Source organism: Trichosurus vulpecula, chromosome 4, assembly GCF_011100635.1.
Source record: "Trichosurus vulpecula isolate mTriVul1 chromosome 4, mTriVul1.pri, whole genome shotgun sequence".
NCBI lineage: Eukaryota > Metazoa > Chordata > Mammalia > Diprotodontia > Phalangeridae > Trichosurus > Trichosurus vulpecula.
The window spans coordinates 184,734,126-184,752,904 of record NC_050576.1 but is presented as its reverse complement, the minus strand read 5'-3'; positions in this window follow the sequence as shown (position 1 = coordinate 184,752,904).

Genomic DNA, 18,779 nt, shown 5'->3' with positions numbered 1-18,779 from the left:
GAATTCACAACCTAGTTGGGAAGATGTGATTAACACCATGAGTCCTTAAGTGACATTTGATCTGATTGAAGAGACAGAGTAGATTTGAACAAGCAGAAAGGAGAGGGAAGGACGTGGGTAAAGCTGCTACTGATCTTCCCAATCTTACACCTCTCTTGATTTATTACTTCCTGACAATCAGACCCTCAAATGAGAACCTTTAAAAAATGAGTGGCTAACATATTCACTTGCCTTAGCCTTGTTAGGATTAGAATTCCTCTTCTGCCAGTCACCACAGTTATAAACCATCTCTTCCTTTGAGATGAATGTGAGAAGGGAACTGTGGTATGTCACTTATGAGGCCGTATCTTCTCTGATGTCATAAAGGGGTAGTTGGGATGGGGACAGGGAAAGATCATACAATAACTCTATTCCAGTTTAAAGAAAGTGTAGTACAACAGTTTGGGACTAGTTAACTCCACTTCCTTTCTATAATTAATGACATTAATGATGCTAAGGTGTCTTGTGAACACCATTTCCTATAAGTGGGCCAGTCAATTTGGTCATTCATTCATTCATTCTTTTATTCCATTCCATTCTTTTATTATTGAGTAGCACAGGTCCCGAACATTTTTGACCCCTTTGCTGTCTCAGATTCAGTATGGGGTGTTTTGGGTGATGACAGTTTTGCAGATATGACAACCATCCAGCCAACAGACCAGGCACAAATAATAAATTATATGGCACAGTATTTAGTTATGATAAAATAAAAAGTAAATAAGGGAAAATTAAGTAGTAGAATCATTCTCAGAATGTCAGCATAACTCCTCCCTGTTAGTCTCCCATGCCAGTAGGAAAGGCAATATCCTCTGGAAGAGGCATATTCCTAGGAGAGGAAAGGTTATGTCTACTTTACTCTTTAGTCCTTGGAATACCTCTCCTTTACTCTTCCTTCCAAACTAATGTTCATTTTCTCAGTGAAGATATTACCGACATCTGTTGGAACTGTCATCTGCTGCTTTTTCTTCCTGAGAAGATAGAGGAGTCTTACGGTGCTTTGTTTTTTTGGAGGGTAGACTTCTCAAGCCAACATGCCTCAGGGTTAATCAATACTTATTCAGTTTGGCTGGAATGTTGAGTATTTGAAAGGGGAGTATATAAAATAATGTAGGTGGCAGTCAGATTTTCAAGGGCTATAAATGCCCATCTGAGGAGCTTAGGTTTTTTTATTTTTTTAGAGACAATAGAACACCACTGAAGATGCTTGGGCAGTGACCTAGTCAGCCTTGTGCTTTAGAAATGCTAATTTGGCACTTATGTGGAGGATGGACTAGAGAGGAAAGAAGACTGGAAGATGGGAGAATAATTGGGAAGCTATTGCTATAGGACATGAGAGGTGATGAGAGTTTGAATAAGGTGGAGAAGAGGGGTATTAATTCTAAATATGTTATAGGAGTAGAATCAGCAAGACTTGGCAACTAATTGGATATGGGGGTGTGAGCCAAAGGGGAAGAGTCAAGGATGACTTTGACTTTGAAAATCTGGGTCATGGGAAGGATGGTGGTGCCTTCAACAGAAATAGCGATGTTTGGGTGGAGCCAAGATGGTGGCTGGAAAGCAGGAACTTGCCTAAAGATCTCCCCCAGGTCCCTCCAAACACCTAGAAAAAATGGCTCTGAACAAATTCTAGAACTGCAGAACCCATGAAATAGCAGAGGGAAGCAGGGCTCCAGCCCAGGACAGCCTGGATGGTCTCTGGGAAGGGTCTATCTCTTGGAGTTGGGAGCAGAGCGGGGCAGAGCCCAGCGTGGGCTGTGCCCAGACCAACCAGACCGGAAGCCTGGTGGAACAGGCCATAGCACCCTGAATCAGTGAGCTGTGGCAGTTACCAGACTTTTCAACCCACAAACACCAAAGACAACAGAGAAGGTTGGTGGGAAAAACTGTGGGGACAGAGTGAAAGGAGTTCACAGCTGGCCACCGCCCTAGGGGCATCGGAGGTGGTGCAGCTCTGAGGCTGCTTACAGAGCTACAGCTGCAGTTGCTTCCAGCCCCAGGCCCACCTGGTGGGAAAAATTAAGTGGAGGATCAGAGTGGGAGTGCAGAGCCTGCTTAGATCTGAGTTGTGATCCTGGGTGGCGGGTTCTTGGGGGAGGAGCACTGGTGTGGCAGAGCTTGCTGTGTAGAAATAGCTCTGAAAACAACAGTGCAGCCCCTCAAGCTTGGGACAAAGTACTCTATACTCTACAAGAAGTCATACCCTGATGAAAAGCTCAAGGGTCAAGTAGTTGGCTGGGAACATGAACAGGCAGCGAAAATGGACTCAGCTTCAGACTCAGACTTTGGAGTCTTTCTTTGGTGACAAAGAAGACCAAAACATATAGCCAGAAGAAGTCAACAAAGTCAAAAAGCCTCCATCAAAAGCCTCCAAGAAAAACATGAACTGGTCTCAGGCCGTGGAAGAACTCAAAAAGGATGTGGAAGAGCAAATAAGATAAGTAGAGGAAAATTTGGGATGAGAAATGAGAGTAATGCAAGAAAAACATGAAAAAAAGAAGTCAATGACTTGCTAAAGGAGACCTAAAAAATCCTGAAGAAAATAACACCTTAGAGAATAGACTAACCCAAATATCAAAAGAGATCCAAAAAGCCAATGAGGAGAAGAATGCCTTGAAAGGCAGAATTAACCAAATGGAAAAGGAGGTCCAAAAGACCACTGAAGAAAATACTACCTTAAAAATTAGATTGGAGCAAGTGGAAGCTAGTGACTTTATGGGAAATCAAGATATTATAAAACAGAACCAAAGGAATGAAAAAATGGAAGACAATGTGAAATATCTCATTGGAAAAACCACTGACCTGGAAAATAGATCCAGGAGAGATAATTTAAAAATTATTGCACTACCTGAAAGCCATGATCAAAAAAAGAACCTAGACATCATCTTTCAAAAAAAATTATCAAAGAAAACTGCCCTGATATTCTAGAGCCAGAGGGTAAAATAGAAATTGAAAGACTCTGCCGATCTCCTCCTGAAAGAGATCCCAAAAAGAAAACTCGTAGGAATATTGTTACCAAATTCCAGAGCTCCCGGATCACGGAGAAAATCTGCAAGCAGCCAGAAAGAAACAATTTGAGTATTGTGGAAACACAATCAGAATAACACAAGATCTAGCAGCTTCTACATTAAGGGATTGAAGGGCTTGGAATATGATATTCCAGGGGTCAATGGAGCTAGGATTAAAATCAAGAATCATCTACCCTACCCAGCAAAACTGAGTATAATGCTCAAGGGCAAAATATGAATTTTCAATAAAATAGAGTACTTTCAAGCTTTCTCAGTGAAAAGACAAGAGCTGAATAGAAAATTTGACTTTCAAACACAAGAATCAAGAGAATGAAAAGGTAAACAAGAAAGAGAAACCATAGGGGACTTACTAAAGTTGAACTGTTTTGTTTACATTCTTACTTGGAAAGATGATGTGTATAATTCATGAGACCTCAGTATTAGGGTAGGTGAAGGGATATATATATATATAGACAGAGGGTACAGGGTGTGTTGAATATGAAGGGATGATATCTGAAAAAATAGAATCAAATTAAGGGATGAGAGAGGAATATATTGAGAGAGGGAGAAAGGGAGAGATATAATGGGGTAAATTATCTTGCATAAAAGTGGCAAGAAAAAGCAGTTGGTTGGAAGGGAAGAGGGGGCAGGTGAGGGGGAATGAGTGAATCTTCCTCTCATCAGATTTGACCTGAGGAGGGAATAACATACACACTCAATTGGATATCTTACCCCACAGGAAAGGAGAAAGGAGATAAAAAAAGGGGGATGATAGAAGGGAGGGCAGATAGGGGGAGGAGGTAATCAAAAGCAAACACTTTTGAAAAGGGACAGTGTCAAGGGAGAAAATTGAATAGAGGGGGATAGGATAGAAAGGAGCAAAATATCATTAGTCTTTCACAACATGAGTATTGTGGAAGGGTTTTGCAATGATATGCTTGTGGCCTATGTTGAATTGCTTGCCTTCTTAGGGAGGGTGGGTGGGGAGGGAAGAGGGGAGAGGATTTGGACCTCAAAGTTTTAAAAGCAGATGTTCAAAAAAAAGTTTTAGCATGCAACTAGAAAATAAGATATACAGGCAATGGGGCACAGAAATCTATCTTGCCCTACAAGAAAGTAAGGGGAAAGGGGTTGGGGGGGAGTGGGGTGACAGAAGGGAGGACTGACTGGGGAATGGGACAATCAGAATATATGCCATCTTGGAGTCGGGGGGAGGGTAAAAATGGGGAGAAAATTTGTAATCCAAACTCTTGTGGAAATCAATGCTGAAAACTAAAAATATTAAATAAATAAATAATAATTAAAAAAAAAGAAACAGCGATGTTTGAAGGAGGAATGGGAATATAATGAGTTTTATTTTGGTAATAATGGGTTTGAGATGTCCAACAGACAGTGGGCTATGAATGACCGGAATTCAGGAGAGGAGATTACAGCTGATTCAAGAATCATCTGTGTAGAGGTGATACATGAAGCTATGGGCACCAATGAGATATCTGAGAGAATGAATACAGAGAAGAGAAGAGGTCTCAAGGCAAAATCTTGTGCTTGTATCTACTCATACTCAGTGTGTGTAGGAGTAACGGAGACTGAGAAGAAGCAGCCAGATAGGAAGGGGAATGAAGACAGAACAGAGCAATGACTTGGAAGGTAGAGGAGAGAATGTTTATAGAATCACAGAATTTGAAAGTTGAAAGGTACCTCGGTCCCTATCTAGTCCAACATATACATGAAAGGAATCCCCACCCTAACACCTCAGATAACTGTTCATCCAGCTTCTTGCTTGAAGACCTCCAAGCAGGAGAAACCTATCACTTCTGGAAGCAGTGCACTCCTTTTTGGACAGCTCTAATTACTGGAAGTTTTCCCTGATATCCCAGGCTAAATCTTCGAGTAGAAAGCAAGCTTCTTGGGGGTAAGGGATTGTCTTGGCTTTGTATTCCTAGACCTAGTACAGTTACTTTCCTTTTGCTTTGCTCTCTGGGGCCAAACAAAACAAGACCAGATTCTCTACATGACAACTCCTTCAAATACTTGAAGACTTCTATCATGTCCTCACTGAGTCTTCTTTTCTCCAGGCTAAACATTCCTAATTCCTTTAACTGTTCTTTGTATGACAAATATTGAAGGACCTTCACCATCCTGACTTCTCTCCACTGGACATTTTCCAACTTATCAATGTCCTTCTTAAATTATAGTGCCCAGAACTGAACATAGTATTCTAGATGAAGTCTAGATGAATAAGCACTGGGCCTGGAGTTAGGAAGACTCATCTTCCTGAATTCAGATCTGATCTCAGACACTTACTAGCTGCTTGACACTGGGCAAGTCACTTAACCCTGTTTGCCTCAGTTTCCTCATCTATAAAATGAGCTGGAAAAGGAAATGGCAAACCGCTCCGGTATCTTTGCCAAGAAAACCCCAGATGGGGTCACGGAGAGTTGGGCATGACTGAAACAACTGAACAACAACATGAAGTCTGACAAGGGCAGAGTACAGTGGGGCTACCACTTCTCTATTTTCCTGGAAGCTCTGTACCTGTCAATGAGGCCTAAGATTACATTAGCTTTTTAAAATTCTTCCACGTTTCATTTTAGCCTCATGTTGAATTTATTGTGTACTAAAACATCCAGAATTTTTTTAAAATAACAACTATTATCTTAAAAAACACAGCTTCCCCATTTTACACTTGTTAAGATGATTTATGGTACACAAATGTGAGACTTTACATTTATCCCTATGGAGTTTTTTCTTTTGAATTCTGTTTCTGCCACCCATTGTATTAACTGTTTTTCTTGGCTTTGTGCCATCCTCCAGTTTAATGAGTGTACCATCAAAAATGTTAAATGACACAACACCAAGCCCAGATCCTTGGAGTACTTCACTAGAGAACCTTTGCCATATCGATATGGAACCATTAGCAATTACTTTTTGAGTCGGGTCATCTGACCAGTTCTGAACAGATCTGATTGTATTGTCATCTAATCCATATTTCTTCACTGCAGCCACATGAATAGTATGAGAAACTTGATCAAAAGTGTTGCTAAATCAAGGCAAACTATATTCACAGCATTCTTCTCATCTATTATTTTAGTAATCCTGTCAAAAAAGGAAATGAGGTTAGTTTGGCATGACCTGGTCTAGATAAAGCCATGTTGGCTCTTTATAAGAAGGGAACAAGCTTTCATCAAATGCCCTACATATGCCACGTGATCCTCACAATAACCCTGTGATGTTGCTATTATCACCCTCATTTTACGGTTGAGGAACTGAGGCAGACAGTGCTTAAGTGACTTGCCCAGGGTAACACAGCTTGTAAATATCTGAAACTGGATTTGAATCCAGACCTTCCTGACTCCAGACCCAGTGTTCTATCCACTGCACTATCACCATTTTCCCCCCTTTTCTAGATGTTTTTCAACCATTACTTTAATGATTGGTTCTAGAATTTCTCCAGAAATTAAACTCAAACTCCCTGGCTTACAGACTCTGTATAGAGTGTAGACTATGTTCTCTTGCCCTCTTTTGAAAATCAAGACAACATATTCCTTCTCCCACCACTCTCATTTCCCATGACCTTTCAGCTATCAGTGACAGTGGCTCAGTAATCATACTGAACAGTTCTTTGTGTAGTTTATCTGGTCAGGTGACTTAAATTCCATCTTTCTGTTCTGACAGAAACTTGGATTCATCCAGAAAACTGCTTCCATTCCTGTCTACCCTCTTGAATACCAGGTTTTCCTTGTGTTTTCCTACTGATGTTCCTTTTATTTGTTTTTTTTTTAACGGGGGGAAGGCAGGGTAATTGGGGTTAAGTGACTTGCCCAAGGTCACACAGCTAGTAAGTGTGTCAAGTGTCTGAGGCCAGATTTAAACTCAGGTCCTCCTGAGTCTGGGGCCAGTGCTCTACTGACTGCACCACCTAGCTGCCCCATGTTCTTTTTATTTGGACAATGAAGAGACCCATCAATCCAAAGAAAAGATACTTGATTAAACAGCAGAGCACAATGAATTACAAGAAAATTCTCCTCTTCTTATCCTCCCACATCCACCATACGTATGTTCACTCTATTGGATATTATAAAATATATACTCTCCCACAGATTTCCATGCCGCTGGTTCCATACCTAAGAGAATACCTGGGAGAGGCCACACACTTTGGGGATATTCAGTGTTGAGGAACAACCTGAATCTCTGGTCTTTGTTTTCCACCATGTCCCTGCAGTCCTTCTAACCCTGAAAGATCCCTGTGCCCCCGTAACTCCTTCCTCTAATTGGTCAATTCCTCCCAGAACCTCCATGGTAAAGAAGGGCCCAGGTCTGCCATGTTCCCTGGTCTCTCTGCTCCTGACTCTCTAGACTTCTTTCTCTACCATCCCCCTGCTTGGGTACCTCCTCTGCCCTCTTCCAAAAGCTTTTTTTTATGTGTCTTCCTCTATTAGAAAGGAAGCTCTTTGAGGACAGGAATTATCTTTATTTTTGCTTTTATTTGTATTACCAGAGCTCAGCACTTAGTAAGAGCTTAATGAAATTGCTAGCTGACTGACTGACTGAACACATCTGAGAGGGACACACGCTCTTTAGGTTGTATGCTAGCTGGAACACTTTTTTTAATGTTGACATTTGTTTCCCCTCAGAACGGCCGATGTCATCTGATGCCATCTGGTCCGGTGATACCATCAAGCTATAAGACATGCTGTAAGTTGCTGGTGTCTTCTGCTGGGCTATTTTCTCTGCTGCACTACATTTACTGCACTGCTGTCATCTGTTGGTTCTCCCTTGAATTGTAGCTGCTAGGTGGCCATTTCCCTGAAGGGGAGTGGTCATAACTCTTTCTGGTGTTTTAGTCCATACGCCCAGAGGTTTTTTCAGCTCTTAAATTTTTTTTTACTGTGAACTATAAAATCATCTATAAACATGAACCTTTCCAAATACAAAGAAGGCCAGAAAAAGAAGATTGTATATGAATCTATCATATAGTTTATTTTAAAAATATAAATTAAATTTAATGCAATTGTACCAACATTGCTCTGCTTGTCTATGTCCCCTTATGAACTTCCTTCTGCTCTCTTCTATGTATTTTAAAAATGTTTCACTGACACTCTTTTCATTTTTTATCCCCTTTTTGCATCATTATTATTGCATACCCAGTTTCCCCTTTCTAAATGAAAGCCTCATAAAAAAGTATAGTACAGCAAAACAAATTTGTATTGTAATGATCATGTCTGCAAATGTATATCTAATTTCTGTACCTATAGTCCATCACCTCTGCACCAAGAAGTAACAGCACACTTTAGTCATCAGACAAACTAGGTAGTACAGAGATGGACCTAGAATCAGGAAGACCTAAATTCACATTTTGTCTCAAACACTTACAAGCTGTCTGACTGAGCAAATCACTTAACCTCTCATAGCCTCAATTACATTATCTGTGGAATGGAGATAGTAATATTATCTAACTCAGAGGGTTGTGTGAGGATCGAATGAGATAACATATATAAAATGCTTTTTTTAAACATTAAAGTGCTATTTAAATGCTAATTGTATTGTTACAATTCCCTCTTAGTCTTTTGGAGTCAAGATTGGTCATTGCACTGATTAGAATTATTAAGTCTTTCTTGTATAATGCTGTGATCATTGTATACATAGTTTTTCTGTTTCTGCTAGCTTTGCTCTGTATCATTACATCTATCTATCAATTTTTTTTTCTGAAGCAATGCCTTTTGTAATTTCTTACAGCACAATAATATTCTATTGCATCTATGTACCATAATTTATTAAGCCATTTTTCAGCTGATTGTCATTCACTTTATTTGTAGTTCTTTGTTACAATAAAAAGTGTTGGTATAAATATTTCTCTTTGTATGAGTTTTTCCATTCTTTTGTTTTTATTTGGGGTATATGTCTAATAGTGGTATCAATGAGTCAAGGGGTTTTCTTAGTTTAGTGACTTTTTGGGTATAGTTCCAAATTACTTTCCAGATAGTTGGACTAATTCACAGTTCTACCAAGAGTCTATTAATGTATCTGTCCTTCCACAGGCCTTCCAACAAACATAATTTCTCTCCCTCTCTCTCTCTTTTTTAATCATCTTTGCCAATCTGATGGGTATGAGGTAGAACCTCAGAGTTATTTTTAATTTGCATAGTTATAATTAGTGATTTTATATGGATGTTGATAGTTGGTTTTGACCATTTATCTACTGGTATATGACTCCTATTCTTATGGATTTGTATCAATTCCTTATATATTTTAGATATTAGACATTTGTTTAGAAATTTTCTCAATAACTTTTCTCCACAGTGAATTTTCTCTTCTAATTCTAACTGTATTACTTGTGTTTATGTAGAAATGTTTGCATATAAAAAACAGTCAAAATTATTCATTTTATTTTGCCTGTCTGTCCCTTGTTTGGTTAAGAACTCTTTTCTTATTCACAGTTGTAAAAAGTATGTCCTTCCCTGTTTCTATAATTTGTTTGTGATATGACTTTTTATATGTAGGTCATGTATCCATTTAGAATTTATTATGGTATGTGGTCTGCAATGTTGTTCTAAGTTAATATTTCTAGAACTATTATCAAGTAATAGAGGTGACAATGAATAGCTTTGCTTTACCCCTGATCTTATTGGAAAGGTCTCTAGTGTTTTTCTATTACAGATGGACATTTCAATGCTAAGTATATGAATATATACTATATATTTTGTATAATATATGGGATTGATTGGTATTACTTCATTCATAATGCAACACCTGATTATTTTACTTTATGATGTTCTTGATCATGTAAAATGTTTGATGTGTGTGATAAGTGGGAGGTAGAATTATTGAAGTGAGATTTCATTGTCACCCAAAAAAGTTTCCCTTCCCTTTCCCCCCACCCACCTCCATATATGCTGGTTTTGAGTTTGAGACTAGTATGAGGCTGAGAAAGAGTTTTGTTTTGTTTTTTGCTTTTGCAAGATCCTGCTGTATTTGTTACTTGATTATCAAAAAAAAAATTGAGGCAGCAGTAGAATAATATGTAGCCTTAAAGGCTTTATCCAACTAGGTTTCTTTCATACATGTGCTTTTATTTTATTTTATGTCATTTTATTTATTAAAAATATTTATTTTCAGCTCCAGATTCTCTCCTTTCCTGCAGCCCCTCCCCATTATACCTATGAAGTCATGCAAAACACATTTCTGCATTAGACACATTGAAAAAAAAAAGCAAGAAAAAGAAAGTGAAAAAATATGCTTCAATCCACACTCAGAGTTCATCAGTTCTCTTCTAGGGAATGGATAGCATTTTTTTTTATCATGAGTCCTTTGGAATTGTGGATCATTGTATTGATCATAGTAGCTATGTCTTTCACAGTTGATTATCATTAAAATATTGCTGATACTACGTACAGTGTTCTCCTAGTTCTGTTCACTTCACTTTGCATCAGCTCATGTAAGTCTTCCCAGGTTTTTCTGAAACCATCCCTTTTGTCATTTCTTAGAGCACAAGAGTATTCTATCACAATCATATACTATAATTTATTCAGCCATTCCCCATTTGATGGGTACCCCCTTACTTTCTAATTCTTTGCCACAACAAAAAGAGTTGCTATAGATATTTTTATACATATAGGTCCTTTTCCGTTGATCTCTTTGGGCCTAATAGTGATATTGCTGGGTCAAAGAGTATGCTCAGTTTTATAGCCTTTTGGGCATAGTTCCAAATTGTTTTCCAAAATGGTTGGAGCAGTTCATAGCTCCACCTCCAGTGAATTAGTGTCACCTATCTTTCCATATCACCTCCAGCATTTGTCATTTTCTTTTTCTGTTGTATTAGCCAATCTGGTACCTCAGAGTCATTTTAATTTATATTTATCTAATTATTAGTGATTTAAAACATTTTTATATGACTATTGATAGCTTTGATTTCTTCTGAAAACTGCCTTTTCATATCCTTTAACCATTTGTCAATTGAGGAATGGCTCTTGTTTTTATAAATTTGACTTGTTCTCTATACATTTGAGAAATGAGCCATTTATCAGAAAAACTTGCTGTAAACTAAACCTCTTCCCCATCCTCCAGTTTTCTGCTTTCCTTCTAATTTTGGCTGCATTGGTTTTGTTTGTGCAAAAACTTTTTAATTTTATGTAACCCAAATCATCCATTTTACCTCCTGTGATCTTCTCTATCTCTTGTTGAGTCATAAACTCTTTCCTTACCTATAGATTGGACCGGTAATTTTTTCCATGCTCTCTTAATTTATTTATGATATCATCCTTTATATCTAAATCATGTATCCATTTTGACTTTATCTTGGAATACAAAGTAAGGTGTCAGATAAAAGGTTTTTCTTTTTTTTGTTTAATGTCATTATATCTCTGTCCCTCATATTGTGTTTGTAGACTATGCCCTGAAAAAGATGCCCTGTCTGACATTTCATGAGAAATTTTCTTCATGTGACTAGAAACAGAGAGGCTAGATACCTCAGCTGGCCATCTGATACCTTTCCTTCCATCTAGACAATGATGGGAAGAGAGGCTTTTTAAGAGACTGGGAGCCCACATAGAAGAGCAAGGCTAAAGCCAGAGTGGGACAGAGTGAAGGAAAAGATGGGGTGGCTATAGTGAGTATCTGAAGATGAGGATAGGAGATGAGAATCTAGATTGGATTAGAAAAAAACTGATGAGATTGACAGCTGCTGTGAAACCCCCACAGATGGAGTGAGACCAAGCAGTGGACCATGCAATCTTCAGGCACATCTTCTCTTCCCTCTCCCTAACCCTTCCCCCTTACTCTTGCCTGGTTTTCCAAGAGCTTGTTGAGACAATCTCGGTGAGTTTTGAAATATGCAATCCCTTCTCTTATCATTTTCCTAATTTCCTAGACATGCAGAAAGCAGAAAGTGGGTGGATTAGAGGGTAACCTACATTAATGTATAATTGCCTTATTGCAAGGATTTTTTTGTGTCATAGACCCCTTTCGAAATCTGGTGAAACCTATGGACCTTTTCTCAGAATGATGTTTTCAAATACATGAAAAAATTAATAAATGTTAAAAAATAAAATTTATAAATGTTAAAATAAAAAATGTTAAAAATAAAATAAAAGTTTTCCTATTTTATTGTGCCTCAATAAATCATATGGACATTAAAAATTAAGTTGGCTAATTCCTATGAATAATTTACAGTTAGCTGTGAGTGAGAAGGAGAAACCCTAATATGGGTATGGGAGCTTAGAAGAGAAGGGAGATTTTCTTGTTTTGTAATTTTTGAGAACATCTCAGGTCATATTTTTAGAACTATCTAGAACCTAGATCAGCCACATGGCCCTTGAGGTCAGATGACCTCTATTAGGTTGATGATATGACAGAGTAGTTTCTTTTATAGAATAAAAACATCCTTTGTGAGCATAGGAAGAAAATTCAGTGTTGAGAAAACTTGCATCATCACACTGACTGATGGAGTCACTGGGCTGATGGCCTGAGGGCAGCACCCTCTGGCGGCCAAAATATATGCTGCATTCCCTTGTTGGTCAATCAGTTTGTAAATTACAGAAAACAGGGGGTGTGTTAGGTGTGAATACTGCAGCTCTTGAAGCTTTACAAAATATGTACTACCACATAGAATGCATGCCGATATTGAGTAGAAAAACTAAAAGGGTTTTTAATCCTCAATGTTTATCACATACCTTTTCTAGCTACTGTACTTGAAACATTAAAATATTTAATTTCACCAATGAGGGGGACTTCTACCTCAATTTTGATTGTTTGGGACCTATTACCCAGAGTTTACTTAGCTCTCTGACCAGCGTTGTCTTAATAATTGTTCAATCAGCAAGCATTTATTAAATGCCTACTATGGCATAGACTGTGTGAATTAATGGGCACAAAACATGAAGATTTAATGAGATTTGTCACTGCCTTTGGGAAGACCATGAGAATTTAACTTCCCAATAATCCAGCAAAGCCATTTAACCATATTGCACCAGCCACAATGGCCTCTGGCTTTGAAACTCAAAGACTATGATGCCAGATGCACCCCCAGAGAGAAGGAGATTTAATGGTTCCTGGAGTGGTTTGGCAGGATCTCAGCTGAGAACCCTCCAAGAGAGCACCCACAGTACAGCTCCATATGACTTGTAAATTTCCAGTGCCATGTGAGCTTTTCAACATTGGCTTTTCAAAGGACATGTGGACAGTAATCTTGTTACTTTGACATAGCCTATTCTTGTTTTGAGGGGCAGCTAGATGGTGTAGTGAATAGAGTGCTAGGACTTGAGTCTGGAAGACTCATTTCCCTGAGTTCAAATCTGGCCTCCAACACTTACTAGCTGTGTGACCCTGGTCAAGTCACTTTGCCCTCTTTCCCTGGCTGTTTCATTAAGCCCTCAGTTTTTGTGGATTAAGTTTATACAATTATTTTTATTCATTTTTTTCCAATTGCTTTCATAGGAACTGAAATGATCCCAAAGAGAGAATAGGCAACTGACAATTTGGAACCGTGGGAGAAGGTTCACGGTTCAATTGAGTGACAATAAATTGGATCTCTCCGAAGGTGGGAACCATGACTTCTCTATTTTTCTGCATTCCTCCACAAACTGGGACCTTTTCGATGGTAAAGAATCATGTCTTCTCCAACGCACTGGCACTGACAGTAGCAGGATAGTGTCTTTTCTATTCGATTAGAAGCATCCTGAGGGCAGGACTATTTCTTCTTTTTCATCTGTATCCTCCCCTTCAGCCTCCATAGTACCTACTAACAGGCTATGCACAAAGGGTGTGTTTGGTCCATGGTGGCAAAGGAATGAACACTGGGGGATGGGGCAAAGGTGAAAATTTTGGATCCTAGGTTTGGATTCCTAGGAGAGAGAATGTCCCAGCAGGACAGGGGACTCCTTGAAGAACCTGGTCAAAGTTCCTTCACTCACTGTTTACTTGGTGTTCCATTACCCACCTCTGTGCCTTGTACCAACCGTCCTCCATACTTGGAATCGATGCATTACCTTTTCATTTCTGCCTCTTGGATTCTCCACCTTCCTTCAAGGTTTAGTTTGCATGCTACCTCCTACCAGAAGCCTTTCCTGATCCCCTAGAGCTCTCTCCCGCCTCAAATTATCACATACATGTCTATGTGTATATTATTGTTGTTAAGTCATTTTTCAGTTGTGTCTGACTCTCCATGATCCCACTTGCAATTTTCCTGGCAAAGATACTGGAGCGGTTTGCCATTTTCTTCACCAGCTCATTTTATAGATGAGGAACTGAGGCAGACAGGGTTAGGTGACTTGCCCAGGATCACATATCTAGGAAGTGTCTGAGGCCAAGTTAATGATGGGCACAGTGTAGTCACTCCTTTTCACCAGGGATTCCAGCCTCTGGTTGAAGGAGGAAAGTTCAAAATGTCTCCTAAAGCACTGCTTCTTTAGATTGCCAAAAGCACTGCTAATTGACCTTTTGTACTCTGCTCATATCCCCAAGGAGGGGGATGTTTCAAGGCTACCAGATGGAGCTGGAGGAGAAAGAGGAAGGTCTCAGACCGCCAGAAGGGAGAATGGAAGGAGAACAAAAGAACTGTCTCCCTTTGGATCCATCACCCAGGTGCTCAGATACACCTATGGACTCAGCTTGTACACTATTCATTAGTTACTTTGGAGGCAGCTTTTGAAGTCTTCATTTTCCTGCCCTTGTGACCTGTCTTCTCCCAGATGAGGAGTCTTCTGAGGACAAAGACTTTCCCAACTTCCTCAGATGAGTTTTTGGAAGTTAGACTAGTAGGGGTGATTCCTGAAAAATTGTATGTAAATTTAATTCTTACAAATTGAATCCTATTCTAAATGCACTAGGGGAACTTAATTACTTAAAGGAACCTAATGGCAAGTCCTCTTGTTAAGTGAAGAAACATCTTGACTTGGTATGGTGTAAAGTGAACCCATATTGGAAGACTCCAGTTTGAATCCCTCTTCTGCTCCTTACTACTACTTATATTTCTGCCAAATACAAAACCTTTCTTAGTCTCAGTTCTGTCATCTGTAAAATGAGGGGGTTAAACTGGATAATCTCTAAGATCCCTCCAGGTCTAAATCTATAATCTTTAATTAAATTTTCCCCCTTAAATCTGAGTATCTTCAGTTTATTAAAAATGGAGGTACCCTGATTTTTTCTTTCTACCTCTCACTCACCACTGTACCTGGTACCCACCCCTGGGCTCTGTTATCACAGGCACTCAGGCAACACTGTAGGACTGTCTCTTGGCTAAGGAAGAGCAGGAAGCCTGGGACACAAAGCCCTGAGATGCATTTACTTCAAACAGGGAGTCCCAGGGTCTCTTTACCCTCTTTACCCAATATCCTCCTTCTGGCTGCTTTGGCATGAGAATTGAATGCAAATCCCTTGGAGTGTGCCTCTAACCTCTCCCTAGCATTCTTGGTCTAATTATGAAGTAAGCAAGAAGAAGAAACCACTAACTGAGGGTGACCACTGGAGCCTATCCATCAGTTTGACCCTTGGATCTGTCTGAGGCTTCACTGGACTGGTCCTGGACAAATAGCCAATGAACTCTTCATTGGTTCTCATGCATATGCCTTGTTCCCACCTCTATACATTTGTATCCACTTCCCATCCCATATCTGCCCTTCTCTTTTGAGCCCATTGTAAGACCACTCACCCCTCTTCCTCTCCTCTTTCCAGAAGGTTTTCTAAGAGTCTTGGGAGAGAAGGTGGTAGCAAAGGGGATAGGACCTAGGGAGGGGAGTGACTCAAGCTTTAATTCTTCCTTCCCCACCAGCCTGGCAACCCTATTACCTCAATCTTTTCCACTCTCACCCCAATCAAATGCCTTCCCCTCACACAAATTCTATGTGTACTTAATGCAAGGGAAGAGAAAAGGGACACAGTAATGTTTTGGGGCAGGCCCTGATTAGTCCCAGATGCCTCATGCTCCATATCTTGAGGCACAGAGGGGTCATCACTGAGGAGTTCAGAGTAAGAATCTTTCAGCTATAATTAGAAAGATCCTGAGGTTTCTCCTTTTAGTAATACCTTACACTATTCTCATTCCCATGTATTTCATCATCGTTCCTTTCCAGGACACATAGGTGTTCCTCTGCTGGTGTGATTTGAGGCATCAGGCTGATCAGAGAGGAGAGAGAAGGGGAGCTTGGAGCAACACAGTCAAGTGAAGAGGAAGAAAATGAGTCAAATCGAGAAAAGGGCAATCGTTGAATTTCATTCAATCAATAAACATTTAAGAGCCAAACACTGTAAATTGCTGTGGATACAAAAGGAGGCAATAGACAGTCCCTGCCCTCAAGGAGCTTACAGTCTAATATTTTTCATAATGGTCAGTAGCAAACACTGCTCATAACATTTTAAACAGCCAGTTGGTATTCTTCTGCTGGGATGGAAGGAAGAGCAAAAACTTATTCTGGGGTGTTAGAACTGGCAGGGAACTTAGAAACCAGCTAGTCTAAATGCTCATTTGTATTTTTTAAATTTTAAATTTTGATATCTGCTATTTTAAATATCATTTACATTTCTGAATATATACCTCCCCACTTCTCTATCCATTAAGCCATCCCTTGTCACAAAGCATAAAAAAGCAAGTGAAAAATGCAATTCAGCAAAACCAATCTACACATCAAATTGAGTCTGACAGTAAACGCAATTTTTTACACCTATGGTTCTCCATCTTTTCAAAGAGGAAGGAAGATGTATTTTCTCATTTCTTCTCTATGGACAATTAGAGAATTGGCCAATTCTTTGGCCAGTATAATTATGCAGTATTCAGCGTTTTTGTTTTTGTTTCTTTGTTTTTTCTATTTACATTGTGGTAGCCATTATCTATGTTGTTTTCTTGGTTTTGCTTATATCATTCTCTATCAGGACATATAAGTCTTCCCATGCTTCTTGGAATTCTTCACGTTCATCTTTACTCCTCATTTAATAAAAGAGGAATATGAGATCTAGAGAGGAAATTGACTTGGTAAATTTTCCAAAGGGACAGTCAAAAACTCAATTCTCTCATAATAGAATATGAGGTCTTTGGAAGTCTGATTCTTAAACCCTTAAGCACTGTAAATATCTTGGAAGGGCTTTTGACTAGACTTATAAAGCTTCAGACTGAGATGGATAAAGCATATAACCTCTTATTCAAGTCTAGGGAGGAAACCAGGGTAGGAAAGTATTCTATATCCACAATAGATAAGTAGTCAAAAGATTTGAACAGTACCCAAAAGGAACATTGCCAACTAAGAACTATCATCTAAAAGACTGATCCAAGTCACTACTAATAAGAGAAATATAAATCAAAACAGGGCAGGTACAGGGGATAGAGTTCAGGGCCTGGAGTGAGGAAGATCCATCTTCCTGAATTCAAATCTGATACCAAACACTTACTAGCTGTGTGACCCTGGGCAAGTCACTTAACCCTGTTTGCCTCAGTTTCCTCATCTGTGAGCTGGAGAAGAAAATGGCAAACCATTCCTGCATCTTTGCCAAGAAAACCCCAAATGGGGTTATGATGAGTTTCTGAAGGTTCATGTTACGCCTAGCAAATTGACAAAAATGACAAAAGACTGAAATAGTGTTGTAAGAGCTGTGAGAAGATAGGTACACTAATGCACTGGTGCTGGAATTTTGAATTGGTCCAACCTGAAGTTATGAATAAAGAGAAGGAAGAGGAGAAGGAGGGGAAGGAGGAAGAGTGGGAGGAGGAGGAGGAGGAGGAGGAGAAGAAGAAGAAGAAGAAGAAGACGAAGAAGAAGAAGAAGAAGAAGAAGAAGCAGAAGAAGAAGAAGAAGAAGAAAATTGACTAACTTATTCAAACTCTTTGACTTAGAGATCTCACTCTTGTAATGTATATATTTCAAGAAAGTCAAAGACCAAGAGAAAAACTACATATACTCCACAATTTTCATAGCAACATTTTTTTTTCCTGGCAGCAAGGAACTGGAAACAAAGTGGATGCCTGTAGATGGGCAAATTACTAAATGCATTGTGTTACATGAAAGCAATATAAATAACAAAAATAAAGAATTCAATGAAGATTTATATGGACTGATGATCAGGGGGTTCAGTTTCCTTGTCTGTAAAATAAGCAGACTGAACTGGAGGACTAGAAGATCACTAAGGTTTCTTAGAGTTCTAAATCTGATGACCTAGGCCTAGCATGTTAGTTGGAGTGTTTTCCTGGATGTTGCATACTATTTCCCTAACTGGAGATTGAATCTAGTTCTCAGAGATGCTATGAAACTGTACATCATTATCAAGGTATTCCACTTTGAACCCCACAGGGTCATTCGCCCACCCACAGCACAAAGAAAAATCTGAAACATGACTCGGAGAAAGTCATTTTTTGTTTTGGCTTTGAATGTTTTTCTTTTTCTCATGCTTTTGTTCCTGTATCTGAATGGAAATTGTCCTAGGCTGGACAGTTTAAGTGTGATACTGGAACAAAATGAGATGCTTGTAGGTCATTCAGTGGTAAACAAAAAGAGATTTACTCAGCCATAGCAGGAAAAGGATATTCAACAGGGATAGACATTGAGGTCACCTTGAGTTACTTCGGCCAAATAAAGCTCCTTTATCCATCTTGATGCTGCAACCAAACCTCAGAGAGACAAGATGCTTCCCCTCCCCACCTACTCCTCTCCTTTCTCTTCCTGCTCCTCTTCTTTCTCTTCCTCCTCCACCTCTTTCTCCTCTTCTTCCTTCTTCTTCTCCTTCTCTTCCTCTTCCTCCACTTCCACTTCTTCTTCC